Here is a 9,112-nt window from a genome sequence, read left to right as displayed (position 1 = left end):
GTCCGGGCCGGCCTACTTATAGCGGGGCTAGACTGCTAGTATATTTATAAGCGCTTTTAAAAGCGCTAATTAGCTAATTAATAAGTAGGTTAGCGTAGTCTACTAGTCCGACTAAAAATTAATCGTGCCCCTAGCTAGATTTAAACCGACTCTAGCGTTATAGCTAGTAGGCTTCCTAGGTATATAACTACTATACTATAAGGGTCGTTTAATATATAATAACGTAAAAAATAACGACCGATTCTTACTTTATAGGATAAGATTTTATCTATAATTAATATACTACTTATTAGCTTATATAATCGGGAGAGTATATTATAGCTACTTTATTTATAGTAGGAACACCGTTCCTTATAATATCTCTAAGAACTATAAAATTAAGCTATACTTTACGATAAATATAAGCCCTAACTAACTAGTATATAACTCTAGCTACTTAGTATATAGAAAAAGTAAGTAGTATAGCTAGTTAAGGCATAGCGCTAATACTATAAATTTAAGTATATATATTCTCCGCGCCTACCTTATATATTATTATAAGAGCCGCCTATACTAAGGAAAGTAAGGTTATCGTAATATATAGGAAATAGTTAATTAAGCGCTTAGCGGTATTATAATAGTTATATCTTTAATATAAGCCCTTCTTATATAAATCTTATTATACCTCTCCTTTATCTTAAACGTCTCCTTTAACCTTATCTTACTATAAAGCTAGCTTATATAAGGGTATTATAATATAGATCTTATCTTATATAGACTCTTATAAGGGCTCTTATAAGGGCGCCTATAAGGGCCTATAAAGGTATCGCGACCTATATTTCTTCCTATATATAGTTTACTAGCTAGTATTATAATAAGCTAACTTAGGGATCGCTAGTAAGCTTATCGTTAAAGACTAGTATATAGTAAGTAGCCCGTTAATAAGCCTGCTATAAGTATATACCTAGCTTATATATATCGCTATATTCTTAAAGGTATTATAGCCCTCGCTTTATTACTATAGCGGCTAACTCTTTAATAGTTATTAGTACTAGCAGCGCTATTAAAAGTAGTAGCTATAGCGGCCTTATAGCCTTACTACGTTTAATACTTTCTACGATCTTATATACTAATAGGTCTCGCTTTATACCGCGAATTTTCTTAAGATTAAGGGCGCTATTAAGCCTACCTTTACCTTATATAACGAGCGGCTTATAAGGCGCTATAAAGCTAGTTAAAATAGCTTATAGCGCTTATATATACTAAAAAGGGTTAAAGTTATTAAGTTATATCGCTAGCTTTATTTCTTTAAGCTATTAAAAGATAATATACTAATATAGTAAGCTTATACTTATAATAATACTATAGGGGTAGTAGCCTAAGGGCTTTACTAGCTTCTTTATCTATAGGTTTATTTAAATTATACTATACTACTTAACTATAAGCTTAAGGGCCTTTAAGGAGACCTTTTTATAAATAAGGAGGTAGAGGCTTTTAAGGGTAAAAGAAAATATCTTATATATATATTATAATAATAAATAGCTTTAATTTTAAAGGCCTAATAAGCTTAAAAGGCATTAAACTTTTAAAAGATATATAAGAGGTTACCGGTTAAGGACTAAAGGAACCTCTTTATTAAGGAATATAGTCCTTTAATAGTAAAGGTTATTATATACCTAAAGTAACGATATTAATTAACGAAGTAAGTAATAAGCTATTTCTTTTAAGGGTTAAGCTATATTTAAAGCGTATAGCGTATAGCTATTAGCGGGTGCCGCTTAAGCTACTTAAAGAGATAGAGGCGTTATTTAAAACTATTTATATTATTTAAGCTAATAAAGGTACCTTACTCTTAAAGGAAAAGCTTAAAGCTTAGTACTTATTAGGTCTAGCCTTAAGTATCCCTTATAGCCTTAAGGAAGTATGCTTTTATCTTAGTAATTACGTTCTTATTTACGTGCTAAAGGTAGAGTAATAAGACTATATTTTCTAGCTCTTTAAAAGTTTATAAGGGCGTTAATAAGAGCTAATTCGCGGTTTATAATAATAACCTATAAAGGTAAAATTCCTATTAATATAGCTACTATAAGTAAGGCTAAGATCGCTTAATAGTATTAAGCTTTAACCTTATTAAAAAAAAGACTAAGGCTATTAAAAAGGTCTTTTTTATATATATAATACTATATATATTTAAAAGGGTATAAGGGAATATATATTATAATACGATTAATTAAGTAGTAAAGATAGCTAGAGTATAGAGGAATATATATTATAGTATAATTAGTTAGGTAGTAAAGATAGCTAGAGGTACTACGCTATATATACTATATTCTCTTTATTATAAGACTAAAGCTTATAAGAAAAGAGATTTCTCTTCTTTAATTTAAGTAGTAAGTAGTTTATAATATATAAGTAAGGTAGGTACGATTCCCTACTAATACCTTACTAATATATTAGTACTATATACCTAAGTACTTTATTAGCCTATACCTTTTAGTAGCGCTCTTATAATTATCTCCCTTTTTATATAAATATCTTAGCTATATCTTTAATATATATTACTTTTACTATACTATATATATTTAGTAAAAAAAGAGGTAGTTTTAGTTATATATTACGTATATACGCCTATATAAGTATATATTAGTTTATACTTTATAACGTTAATAGTTATTATACTAGCGGTTACCGCTAAGTAACTATTATAGTATTACCTATATATTAGCCGCGTAACTATAATATAAAGAGTATATATATATATCTCTTACTACTCTTCTTTTCTTTTTTTCTTTAACTCTTTTACTTATAATTACTATAGAGTTTTATACTTTTTTTTATTAATCCTTAATACCTTTTTAAATTACTTTTTATTAATAATTTATTAATAATAATACCCTTTATACTAAAGAAAATAAAGAACTATAACGCTTATTTCCTAAACTATATATAAGAGTAGGTATTAGCGGGTTCGCCTTTAAAGTATAAGCGATTAGCTTAGAAGTCTTATAGTAACGCTAGTTCCTTTTTAATAAAGAAAGCTAAGAAAGGTATAAAGGAATCTTAGTTTTAAGAGACTTTTAGTCTAAGACCTAACGTTAGCGAGGGTTATACCCTTATTACCTTACTAAATACCTTAACTCTAACTATTAATAAGCCTACCTTTATAAACTAAGAAACTTATAAGTCTATAACCTTTATTAGCGATACTAATACTAATAAAGAGATTATACCTAAGCGCTCTTAGGTAATTTAATAGGGACGAGGGTATATACCTAAAGTATACGTAGTATATAGCTAAGGATTAATAAAGTAATTAACTATATAAGTATCTAATTATTTAACCTATATATAACTCTAAGGGCCTTAGGTTATAAATATAAGTCTTAGAGATTTCTTTACTTTATGCCTTTTTATCTTTACTAGAGTTATATAACTAGCGGTATCTACTTTAAAGGGGAAAAATAAAAATTTAAATTAACTATAATTAAGAAAGATACTTAATTAAATAATCGAGGTCTTTATAACGCCTTTAAGTATACTTAGAAGTAAGTTAGAAGGGGAGTACTAAGGGTCTTATCCCTTTAACGGGCTAATATCTATAAGGGTGCGATCTTCCTTATTAAACTCTTTCCTAGTAACTTTTTAACCTAAGATACTAATAAAAAGGACGCGATAATAATAAGTAAGGTTCTCTTCCTAAGTATATAAGTAAGTAAACGAACCGTCGATAGAACTTTTCTCCTTTACTATAATTCTTTCCCTTTACGTCCTTTATTCCTCCCTTTACTTATAAGCTACTCGTTTAGCTCTTTTCTATTTTTACTCGCGTACTTCCTTCTTTAGATAATTATCTACTACCCTCTATATACGCTCCTAAGTATTCGCGCTTATTATTCCTAAGGGCGTTAAGGAAATAAAGTAGTTAGCGTTTTTACTAGTCTATAGCTTTAAGTATAGCTAGATTAAATAAGCTATAGAGTCTTATAGGCTAATCGTTATTACGTTACTAGTAGTCCTACGTAAATATATAGAATTATAGTCGTTAATATCCTAGCGGTAGTTTTAATATATTCCTAGGTTTTTAACTCCTTTAACCTAGGAGGGTTTAAAACCTAGTATAAACCTTATAGGGACTATAGCTAGAGAGGCTATTACTATACTTTATTTTTAGGGAGTAACGGGGCATACTATAGGTATTACTAAAGTCTTTAGCCTTAGGGTAATTAACTAAGCGCCTAGTAATTTCGGAGTCCTAGGGCGAGTTAGTAGTCGGGCTATCTACCTTTCTTCCCTACTAGCTCCTTATTAGGTTATTAGTAGGGGTATAGTTATAAGTCTTTCGCTTCTTTATACGTTTAAAGGAGTTATTAGTAATAGGTAAGGAGTAAGCCTAATTAGCTATATATTAAAGGGGGAGAATAAAGGCGTTATTTCTATATAGATAAAGGGACTAGTAAAGGCGCTTAGCTCTCTCCTTTATAGGATCTAGGGTAGGGATCCTATCTTAAGGTTACTTAAGGAAAGGCTACTTAGTTTAAATAAGGAGCTTAATTTAGTTAACGCTTAAGGTAACGAAGGACTAGGTCTATTCTCGATTCCTATTAATATAATTAGATAGTTAAGGGTCTTTTTAAGGAGGAGTTTTATAAAGAAACCGCGTATAGCTTAAGCGATTAGGTTAAGTTACTCTATAAAGGTAGCTAGCGTAGATAGCTCCTTTCTCGCTTTCCTTACTATATAAGCTAGTTCTATATCTCTTTAAAGTAGTAGTCTCTATTTAGTAAGCTTATTTAAGAGGTTAACTACCTTTAAGACTTCCTAGAGGTCTTATTCTTCTTAGTCTCTTAAGATAATATAGTTATATTAGTAAATCCGCTTACTCCTAGGAATCCTTATAAGAAAGACTCCGCTAAAGGTTATTAGACCTTAATTAAATAGTATCCTTTATAATCGTCTAACCCTACTATTAAACTACTAGGAAACTCTACCGCTTTATAATATCGCTTATATATAATTAAGCTTATTTACCGCGATAGCTTAGATTTTATATATTAGCCTATCGATATAGCCTTTTATACTTATCCTTTCGTTTAGCTTAAAGAAATACTAGTCTTAGTATAAGATCTTATCTATCTATAGGGCTTCTTACGTTACCCTATACCTTTACTTTAGAATTACTTTAAATTTTAAGTATCGCTATTTAATTATCTTAAGGTATAGCCTAACTATACCTCTAACCTAGTATTAAATTATTATTAAGGCTAAGTAGCTATATTCCTACCCTTCTTACTAAGTAGTATAAGGGACTAGCGTATAAGTAAAGTTATAAGGAACTTAAAGGATATAAAGAAACTACCGCTATACTTATAAGAACGTATAGAGTCTAGCGTATCGTCCTTCTTTCTAAGTATTAAAAATAACTAGGTTTCCTTCTCTATAGTCTTAGAAGAACGCCCTTTAATAAAGTCCCCCTTTATTTATACCTACTAAAAAGTTAATAACTTTAGTTATATACCTTTATTTATATATAAAGTAACTAAGGTTAAAGGTAGGAGCGGTAAACTTAATTAGATACTTCTTATTATTTAAGTATTTATAGTACTTCTTATATCTATCTTCTATATCTTCGATAGGTTCCCCTTAGTAGTCGGTATAAACTAATAGCGGGTAAGGTAAAGGGTATACTATATTCTTAATACCTCTTATTAAGATTTTAATTATTGCGCTAAGGCTAAAGCTTATAGCTTATTATTTATTAATAGCTCTATAGAGAAAGTTATATACGTTAACGATATACTCTTCTTAGTAGGCCTTATTCCTAGCGAATCCGTTTATCTTTTTAATGCCCTTATATATTATCTAAGCGTCTTTAAGGGTAATATCCCGCCGCCTAATAAGGCCTATTAGTATTAAGTACTAACGATCTCTATAAATATATTTAGGAGGTTACTTTTACTTATAAACGTCTTATCGGTCTTAGTCTATAAACTTTTCCTTATCTTTAGCGTAAAAGCGCCCTTCGCTGCCTTCTACTTTAACTTTACTATAGTAAGTAGGTAAAATAGAGCTCCTACTCTTAAATAGTAGTACGTTAAAGAAGATAGCGGTATTCTTAAGGAGGTCTATAGCCGGGCCTAGGATACTATTTAAGTTCGCCGCTATATCTTAGGAAAGGGTAGAGTAAGTAAAAGAAAGAAAAAAGATAAGATTAAATAATTAGGGTAAGTAGTTTTAAGTTATAACGCTAAGAGGCTAAGTATTATATATATATATAAGAGTTATATTAGTAGAGGGGATCGTTATAAGTAAGGAAGTATATAGAGTATATATATATATATATATATAAAAGGAAGAAGAAGGAAGGAAGAAGGAAGGTATAGTAAGAGGAATAAATAGTTATTAAAGCGCGCGGTTATTAGTTACTTTAGCTAGCCTCTATAATAGTAAGGTATCGGGCGTATTTAAGGGTTACGCTTAAATAGCTTCTTTTACCGGTTATTAATTACTAAGCTATTTAATCTCTGCCCTTTTCTTTTCTTTTTTACTCTTTTTATTCTTTTTCTTCCTCTTCTCTCCTCTATCTTCTTTATTTCTCTAGACCGCTACCTCTTATCTTCTCCTTTTACGACTACCTCTTCTTTCTTATTATATCTTATAAGACCGCTAAACTTAAAACTAAAGAGCTACTAGATATCGTTAACCTCTCTTTAACTACTCTTTTATAACCTTCCCTTATTACTACTACTCTTCTTACTTAGAATTATCGTATTAAGGTCTTTCCTCTTTATATAGAGTACTTTTAAGTAACGACTCTCTAACTTATTTAATCTTAATTAGCTCGTTCTAACTATCTTTTTCTATAGATCTATAGTTACTTCGAGACCTAGGTCTATAGTAGAAATAATATCGGTTACTAAGGGTTTTTAATTTACATAGAAATTGCCTTTTAGTTATAGGTTCTATTAAAAGCTCTTAATATCTTTAAGATTAAAGCGCGCGGTTACTCTCTTCTTTCTTACTTTCTTAAGAGCACGCTAAGTTAGTATAATTAAATCGTCTTTTATACCCTTTATTATAGACGTTAGCTAGTAACCTATATCCTTATAGAAATCGCTTATCCGTATAGATACTTCTTTTCTTAGCTTAGTTTAAGGCGGTAAGAATACTCTTAAGTAGTCTTAATTACTTTATATAGAACTTATAATCCTTACCTTTATTAAGGGTATATTCGAACTTATTAAATAACTATAACTTCTACTTATAAGTATATTATATTTCCTTTTTATAAGTATATTTCTCTTTTAAGTACTACCGGCGGTTCTTACGCTAACTATATCTAGGATTCGTCTAAGGCGCCTATTTATAAATAGCGGTACTTCCTTAGATACTATAGGGCTACTTATAACCTTAATAGATTCGCTAACCATATATATAGTTATAATTTCTATACTAACCTTAAGACTAATAAATTTTATAATAAGTATATTAGTAATAAGACTGCCTTTTATCTTCTTTATAATATCCTTAATCCCTTTAGTCCTATTAAGGACTTAAAGGAAGGGAAGGAAATTAACCTTATACTCGTTTTACTTAGAATAAGATTATATAAGTTTAACGAGCTCTCTCTTAAGTAATAATTAAATAGTCTTTAAGTTCGCTTTATAGTAGTCTATAGTAGGTTTACTAAGAGTAGGTAGCTTTATTTAGTCGCTATCTTTAGCGGTAAAAGTTTTTCTCTTAAGGTTATATACGTTTAATTTAGTAAGTCGAAAATATATTAAAATTTATCTTATAGGCGCGTTTATTTTCGCTATAGCGGGTTTCCCCCTTTATAATAAAGAATAGACGTTCCTATCTATAAAGTAAAAAATCCTATTCTTAAGGGAGGTAGGTAGTAAGAATATTCGTTTTCTTACTTTATTACTTAATTATATCTTTATTCGTCTTTTTTAAGGTAGTAGAAGGTAGGTTATTATTAAGGAAGGGTAGGAAATATTATTTTTATCTACTTAGGGAGCTTTAAGTAGAAAATTTAAAATAATAAGGTAGTAGGTAAGGCGCTTATAAATATCTTAGCTACTATAGTTATCCTTCGATTAAATAGTTAGACGGTGCCTTAGTTACTAGTTAGGTTCTAGTATACTTTTTATAATAGTTATAGATTTTTATCTTTACTACCTTTTCCTCCCTAGCTCCTTTTTACCTTATCCTTTTTATATTAGATTAGCGTCTTTAAGGCTCCTATATAAAGATCCTTTTTTACTTTACTAAGTTATAATAGCTAAACCTTAATCGTATACCTTAGGCCTTTCTTAGCTATCTATAGTTACTCTTCTTCCTCTTCCTAGCTTTAATCCTTCTAAGGTTTATTAAGGAGTCGTTATAACTATAATACTATTTAATCTAAGGCTTCTCTACTTAGTAAGAGTAGTAAATTATTTACTTTATCTATTATTTCTTCTTTCTTCCTCTTATCGAAAGTAATCTTATCTTAAAGTAACTAGTCGTCCTTAGTAAAGTACTATTAACCTTCTTTATCCTTTTTAAACTTCTTTAGATACTCTCTTAGGATTATTTTATTAAGTATAATTCTATCTAAAGTCTTAATCCTATATACCTTAGACTACTCTAAGCGCGATACTACTTAAAAGGGACTATTCTACCTTATTTAATACTTAGCTTACCTCCTTAAATTATTTAATCGTCTTATATCGAATAGTAAGATAAGGTCTTTAGGTTATAGGCTTTCTTTCCTTATCGTATACTTATTAGCTTTATTTATCCTCTTTATTAATTAATTCCGATATCTTATTACTCTTTTCTTAGCTTTTTTTATATCTTTTTCTTTCCTTTCTAAAACTTATACTTATACTTTAAATAATTCTTCTCTTATCTTTACTTTATCTTAGTCGATTAGTCGCTAAGTTAGGTATTTTACTTTAAGAGGTAGTACTAGTTCCTATCTATATAGTAGGTAGAAAGCTAATATTCTATAAGACTCTTTAACTACTATTTAGTTTATAAGGATTACTTAGTTAAGGTATTTAATCTACTTACCCTTTTTCTCCGCTATTTTTATAAGTACTATTATTAACCTTTAGTGCCCTTATTCTACTACTACGTTCGCCTTTAG

Source organism: Hirsutella rhossiliensis (assembly GCF_020360975.1).
Source record: "Hirsutella rhossiliensis strain HR02 chromosome Unknown scaffold00003, whole genome shotgun sequence".
NCBI lineage: Eukaryota > Fungi > Ascomycota > Sordariomycetes > Hypocreales > Ophiocordycipitaceae > Hirsutella > Hirsutella rhossiliensis.
The sequence above is the reverse complement of the archived record's forward strand: the minus strand, read 5'-3'. Positions refer to the sequence as shown.